Source organism: Sceloporus occidentalis, unplaced genomic scaffold (genome assembly GCF_023333645.1).
Source record: "Sceloporus occidentalis isolate IW3139 unplaced genomic scaffold, rSceOcc1.0.p SCAF_102, whole genome shotgun sequence".
In the NCBI taxonomy this organism is placed as follows: Eukaryota; Metazoa; Chordata; class Lepidosauria; order Squamata; family Phrynosomatidae; genus Sceloporus; species Sceloporus occidentalis.
This window is the reverse complement of record NW_028317082.1, coordinates 3223468-3231201: the sequence shown is the minus strand read 5'-3', so window position 1 is coordinate 3231201 and position 7734 is coordinate 3223468. Positions and strand designations below refer to the sequence as shown.

At 35.3% G+C, this 7734-nt stretch overlaps 2 non-coding genes across 2 annotated transcripts; both read left to right on the top strand.

The window, feature by feature from the left end:
• TRNAR-UCU (transfer RNA arginine (anticodon UCU)) lies at positions 1 to 88 on the top strand. The gene is given in 2 exon segments: positions 1 to 37; positions 53 to 88. It is a non-coding gene; the product is annotated as a tRNA-Arg (tRNA).
• Positions 89 to 991: 903 nt separating this feature from the next.
• TRNAL-CAA (transfer RNA leucine (anticodon CAA)) lies at positions 992 to 1101 on the top strand. The gene is made up of 2 exons: positions 992 to 1029; positions 1056 to 1101. It is a non-coding gene; the product is annotated as a tRNA-Leu (tRNA).
• Positions 1102 to 7734: the final 6633 nt, after the last annotated feature.

Sequence of the window (7734 nt, the reverse complement as noted above, 5' to 3'; positions counted from 1 at the left end):
GGCTCTGTGGCGCAATGGATAGCGCATTGGACTTCTAGCACTTGAGCAAGGCATTCAAAGGTTGTGGGTTCGAGTCCCACCTGAGTTGTTGTTTCTCCAGTGGTTGACTGCATTTGATGTTCTTGTTTAGTTGTAAGTTGCAATATCCACAAATTGTCTCTGAAAAATTTCTGTAATACTATTGACAGATCTTAATCTGACAGATTTTAATTGAAGCATTAAATTGTATTTCCAAATATCCACAATTTGTTTGTGAGAAATTATGGTAATCTGAAACAATAGAACTATCTAACACAAGTGTGGAAAGCAGTTTAGCGCTCCGTTTGTAAGATTAAAGTTTTGATGCGAAAATAATGCCAATATTCAAAGGTTGTGGGTTCGAGTCCCACTAGAGTGGTGTTTTTTTTCCAGTGGTTGACTGCATTTGATGTGCTTGTTTAGTTTTAGGTTGCAATATCCACAAATTGTCTCTGAAAAATGTCTGTAATACAATTTACAGATTTTACTCTAGTGTGAAATGTGTTTCAGTAGTGGGCCCTGTGGCACATTATACAAAGGATGATCACATAGATTTCTTTGGGCAAAAAGATTAGGAAATGTACAACAGAAAATCAAGGGTGCCCTGTGACTCTTATGGAGCCACTTGGAGCCAAAGTCTTCATAACAATAGTTGGAGATAGAATTAAAGTTTGCCTTTAAGTGTTTGAAACAGTACATCGCAATCAACTTTGATTTCATTAAAGGTGTTGGCAACGCACAATACGTAGAAGAACCCTGCATGCCCAGGGGGCGATATGTTTGGTGGACATATGGCACATCAAAAAACACATGTGAAATCTTAGCCTTCACATGCAGGATCTCAAGTCTGCTTACCCTGTGACTCTAATGAAGCCACTTTAAACCAATGCAGTGGCAAAAGGTCCCCTAAGAGCTAGTCCCTTGCCTTGAAACCATGTAAAAAAAATATCTTCTTTCGTAGCAGCAGTAGCTTGTCAGGATGGCCGAGTGGTCTAAGGTGCCAGACTCAAGAATGCTATCTTCTCTCTGTGAGGGTCTTCTGGTCTCCATGTGGAGGTGTGGCTTCAAATCCCACTTCTGACAGTCATCTCTTTTTGTGCTTTGAGCTTCGTTTAATTCAACAATTTTTTGAGAAAAAATCCAAGATTGAATTTAAGCGTTGAAAGAGTACATTGCAGAAGACATTGATTTCATAACATAAGACAGCAATGTACAATCTCTAGACTCAAAAGAACAGTAACCTGGGGATCTAAACCACCAGCAACCTCAAGACAACTCAAATTTGCAATCTTCCAATCCAAAGTCAGACACCTTACCCATTAAGCCACGAGGTCTGGACGGAACGCGAGAGTCTTATTCCGCACTTTGGAGACAAGACATACCGAAAGAGGTGAAAATAACGACCCAGGTGTAGATACTTTCCAATAGCTGTCTTGGGGGAAAGAGATTAGGAAGTGTACAACAGAAAATCAAGGGTGCCTGTGACTCTTATGGAGCCGCTTTGAGCCAAAGTCTTCATAACAATAGTTGGAAAAAGAAGATAAAAAAAAACTGGACGGTGGTGTGATGACGTGAGACCCTCACGGGGTGGATCGTTGGAGCGTGCGGGATGAACTTCAGGTGATGGCGTCCTGCGATCTGCCTCCCCGGTATGCCTGACGATCTTGCTGCAAACTCTCAGCGTGTGGCTAGCGTACTGTTTCTTCCCCCGGCTTCCTTGGAAGTTCTTCAGTTGCAGCAACCCCGGGAGAACATCCTGAGGTGTGGCAGCTACCGATTGATGCTCCATATTGAAGGACTCGGCTATGTTGCCGTTATGCTGGAAGCTGGAATGAGACCGAGAGAAATCTAATATTTGGCGGGGAAACGCACTACAGATTTTTGATCCTGAGGAGCTGTGGCAGGTGTCCGAGTGGGATCTTCAGAGTTCCTGGAAATCGTCAAAAGTACTTTCTATTTATTTATTTATTTATTTATTTATTTATTTTTGGATCAAGATTGGAATTATTTTTTGGAACCTGTCTATATTACAATCATGATGGTGGAGGAGATTCTAATTTGGTAACAGATCTAGGGATATTTCCATTGAAAAAAGAAAAGGAAAAGGGAAAAAATGTATGATTATACTAATATATTGAAAGTACTATAATCATGTTGGAAACAGACTTTATAACTTAATCATGTTGGAAAACAGACTTTATAATTTAATCAAGCTACACAGGAGTAAGAAAATTGATCCCTTTATATGAATTCAACTTTACCAATCATGCTATCAATCATGCTATCAATTATGTTATCAACCCATTATCTATACACATGAATTCAGATTTGGATGGAATTAACTGATCCAGTTTATCTCCACTACGTGATACGGCTTGCGTCTTCTAATCATGTTGAAATCTAATTTAAATTATTAATTATTATAATTATGCTGGAATAGGACACCTTAATCTAATCAAGCTTGGAAGGAGGTGAAATTTGATTTGTCTCTGTGATTCTAATCAACTAGTGGATCATGGTCTATATATAAATTATTGATTTTGGGATCATATATTTTGATTCATATTTTGACACATACTTCACTAATGAATTTTGACACATACTTCACTAATGAATTTATAAAATTTTGATTATCACTCAATACTTGAACTGTGGTTATAAGAAGAAAAAAAAAGAAAGAAAAAAAAAAAAAAAAAGGAAAAGGACAGGAAAAAAAAAGTAAAAAAGAAAAAGAAAAAAAATATAGTCATAATCTTTTTATTTGTTTATTTCGATATTTACAATAATAAAGAGGACACGATGGCGTCAAAAAGAGAGGATCCAAAATCAAAAAAAAGAAAAAAAGATTTCTATGCTATTTTCACCCCAGGTTCATAGGAAAATGGAGGAATCTGTGTGCTTATCTGATTCCACTATTGATGAAATTGGAAGACACTCTTTAAGTCCTGCAGCACAATCTACTCAAATGATTACCAAAGAATATTTGCAATTATGTATGGAATCTCAGCTGAACTCATTTAAAGATGAACTCATGAAAGTGAACATGGAGTGGAAAAGTGAATTTAAAAAAACGCAAGAATGTTTCAATCTAATTATGCAAAAGAATGAGTTTCTTGAATTAGAGTTAAAATCAATTAAAGATGACCTTAACCATAAAGAGAACATCATAAGAAACCTGGAACAAAAATTAAATGACGCCGAGGATCGCACACGCAGGAAGAACTTAAGGATACATGGCATTTCGGAGGATATTAAGCAGGACTCTATCAGAACGTATTTGAAAGAATTGTTTTTAGATATGGGCATCCGTGATGTTGATAGAGACGATATGATTGAACGTGTACACAGAACGTTAAAACCAAAGAATCTTGCTGAAGGAAAACCCAGAGATATAATTATTCGCTTCTCAACTTTCTTTATACGATACAAAATATTATTGGCAACAAGTAAATATGTTCCGAAAGTAGATAAATTTCAAAACTTAATGTTCTTTCAAGATCTCTCTCTATTTACTAGACAAAAGAGATTTGAATTTAAAGAAGTGACCAAGATTTTGAGAGAGCAAAATATTAGATACTCGTGGGGATTCCCAGTAAAATTGTTTATTATGTCCGCTCAGCATCAACCAGTTAAGCTATCAACGGTTGATGAAGCTAGGAGTTGGCTTAAAGGAAATGTAGTACATGGTTTGCAATAATAATCTCGCGGATGCGCGACTTCTGGGGGGGGATTTTTTTTTTTTTTTTTTAGTGTGTGTTATTTATACAAAATTATATAGGTGTAATCTCATATTATATGGTTTTTGAAGGAGTGTAGGAGGAATATTCACTTGTGCTATTATTAAACTACAGGTATTGGTGAATTAATGGATTTGAAGGGTATGTACATATGCAATAATGATATAATTTAATCCACACTTAGTTTTAAAAAAAAATTTAATTAGATATAAAGCATTTTACCATTTGGAGTATGGTGTTTCTAATTTCACGATATATGCCACTTAACACATAATTATACTTATAACTTAAATCTTTTATATTTTTACGGGATCTTATTTCCCTAAGATATCTTTATTGATCACTTAGGATTAATTTTGGCATAGACAAGATTAATATGATTAACTGCCAAATACACTAGTTTTTTTTTTTTTTGTTTATTTTATTTTTTCGGGTTTTTTTTGTTTGTTTTTTTCCCCCTCACCCATTTGGTCTATTTATTATTCTTTCCTCAATATAGATTAGTTCCCGTATAGCTCCTCAACAAGGTGGAGTTACTATATCCTGGGAGAATGTTGGGTTTTTTCTCCGATGTTTGGATAGTATTTGGGCTTCCATTAATTTTTGTAAATTGTGTTATTTGTGTGTGGATGTAGGATGTATGGATTGTGAGGGTGTCAAGCCTTATCAGGTTTATGTTAGTTATAATAACCATCCGAAACATGGAAGATCTATTTAAGATTATTTTGTTGAATGTTCAAGGTTTAAATCTGCCTCATAACAGATATTCGCTATTCAATTATATAAATAATCATCATATAGACATATGTTGTGTCCAAGAAACACATTTGAAAAATGCAGATATCTACAGACTGAACAATAAAAGATATATGGTGCTTGAACATTCATCGTTACCTAGCAGGAAAAAGCGAGGTGTAGCTATCCTAATCTCAAATAAAATTAAAGTTGAGTTGATCTATAAGCAGAAGGATTCTCACGCTAGATATGTTTTCATAGTGTGTAAATTAGACGAGAGATTATTTTCTATTTTGAATATATATGCACCTAATTATAAACAGAACCATTTCTTAAATGGCACACTACAAAAAATTCAGAAATATACCCAGGGAACCTTTTTGTGTATGGGGGACTTTAATTGTGCTCCTGATGCAGTATTGGACACTCCCAGTCCCCGAGGTAGAACTCCTAACAGAAATCAAGTTAATTTATCTAATGCTTTCAGTATTACTCTTGGTAAATATAAACTCTATGACATTTGGAGGACGTTGAGACCGGCAGACAAAGATTATACCTTTTTTTCGGGTCGACATAAGACTTTTTCACGTATAGATCTTATATTAACTACAGCGAACGTGATTTCAGATTGTAAGCGCATTAGTATAGGAAATGCAGCCTGGACAGATCATGATCCAGTTTGTCTGGAAATAGAAAAGAAATTTCATTTGACTTTACGCCCTTGGATAAATGAATCATCATTAGGCTGTAAGGATTCTCTTGATTACATTTCCCAGACGACCACTCAGTTTTTTCTTGAGAATTTGACGCATAATATGAGTCTGGGTAATATCTGGTGCGCTTATAAATGTGTCTTGAGAGGATATTTAATTAAAAAAGATGCATATAATAGGAAAAAAGGAAAAGAAAAATTGTCTGATCTATATATTTCATTGAGTAATTTAAAAAGGAAGTGCGGTCAATCTCATGGAGAACAAGACATTATGAATATGATTAAAATCAAAAAAGAAATTGAGGACCATTTAATAAGTAAAGCAAATTATAATTTGATTAAGTTAAAGCAAAAATTCTACTACGCTGGGAACCGGGCAGAGAAACAGCTTACCAACCAATTAAAAAATAGAAATTTAAAAAATCGAATTCTTAAACTTATAGATGGGGATAAATATATTTCTAGTCCTGATAATATTGGGACATCTTTTGGTAAGTTTTATACATCCCTGTATAATATTGTAGGTCAATCCCAAGATGATGCACAGATGAGACAATATCTGCAGGACTCCAGATTGCCGAAGTTGACTGATACATTGATAGAACAATTGGACGCTCCCTTTTTGGAGAGTGAAGTAAATGTAGCGATAAAAAAACTAAAAGTACGTAAAGCTCCTGGTCCCGACGGATATACAGCACTGTTTTATAAAAAACTGTCCAAATTGATAGTTCCGCACCTAACAAGTATGTTCAACGAAATCAGCGCAAATAAGTCCTTTCCTAATGGCATGTTGGAGGCTATTATTCTTCCTATACCTAAAGCTGGGAAAGAGTGCCGATTATAGGCCAATCTCTTTGATTAATTTGGATACTAAAATATACTCTTCAATACTAGCTGCCCGTTTAAAACCATTGTGCCCACAGTTAATTTGTAGAGATCAGTCTGGCTTTATAAAAGGAAGACAATCTAGTGATAATGTCCGTAAGATTATTGACATAGTAGAATATGTAACCACTCATGAAATTCCATCAATCCTCTTGGCTTTGGACGCGGAAAAGGCCTTTGACCGGGTTAACTGGACCTTCTTAGAACAGACATTGAGGTCTTATGGCTTTGGTGAAGGCTTTATTCGAGCTGTTATGGCGTTGTATACAACACCAACCGCAATGGTAGTTGGTCAAGGCTTTAAATCGGAACGTTTTAGATTAAATAACGGGACTCGACAAGGTTGCCCATTGGCACCTTTGCTATATATTCTCACATTAGAACCATTAGCTTCGAGAATTAGACTCAATAAAAGCATTAAAGGAATAAGAATTGGTGATTTGGAAAATAAACTTTGTCTATACGCGGATGACATATTACTATCTCTGTATGATCCGTTAAATTCAGTTGATCATTTGATGGCCGAAATTAATTTATTTAGCAGCTTCTCGAATTATAAATTGAATATCACAAAAACACAAGCTGTAATGATGAATATCTCGGCTTCATCAAAAACTAGCATTGAGGAATCCTTCGAATTCTCTTGGGCGACCGATAAAATCGACTACCTGGGGGTTGTAATCCCAATCAAGATTTCGGAAATTATAGAAGTTAACTTTAGTAAATTACGAGATGAATTGATTAAGCAAATTAAAGAGTGGAAAGGCCTTTTTATTTCTTGGCTTGGTAGAATGAATGTCATTAGATCCTATATAGTCCCCAAATGGTTATATCTTCTTCAAATGATTCCGGTCAGGCTCCCGTTGTTAGATTGGTTTGTGATTGAGCAAGAGTTGACAGGCTTCTCAAATCTGGAATGCATACTTTGGCTACATCATTTTAAGCTTAAATCAATTAGAAATAACCTACCAATTACTCTCCATAGTTCTATGGAGTTTTGGGAGTATATTAAGCCTTGATTAGGCCTCCGTAATAAAATAGTTTCAACAGCTCCGCTTGAAACTCTCCAGTATAATATCTCCCAATTAAATTTGAGAAACTGGACCAACTATAGGAATAAAAGGATTATAGATATTTTGATACAGGATAAAACAAAAACGTTCTCTCAGCTCTCAGAGGAATTTGAATTCGGCAATCTGGAGTCCTTCAATGTCTTTAGGATAACTTTCTATGTTAGATCTCATTTGTATGTGCAGTCCTCATCTATTTTGAGTCAAAAGATCTGCGATATGTTTTCTACAGAAATTATTCTAAAAAGCCTAAAAAAGTGGTATATACTGCTTGAAGAAATAGAAACTCCCCTTGTTCATATTGCATTAAAATCATGGCAATCAGACTTAAAGTGTCTGATAGATTTAAATATATGGATTGGTAGTTTATTTGAAATTAAGAAAATTTCGCATTGCCTCAACATGATTGAACTGCATTACAAGATAATGTGGAGATGGTATATAACCCCGGTGAAACAGTGTAAATTTAATTATAATGCGTCCCCTCTCTGTTGGAGATGCCGTTCTTCTTTAGGATCATTCTCCCATATCTGGTGGGAATGCCCACAGATCCAAAGTATTTGGCAAGATATATTTA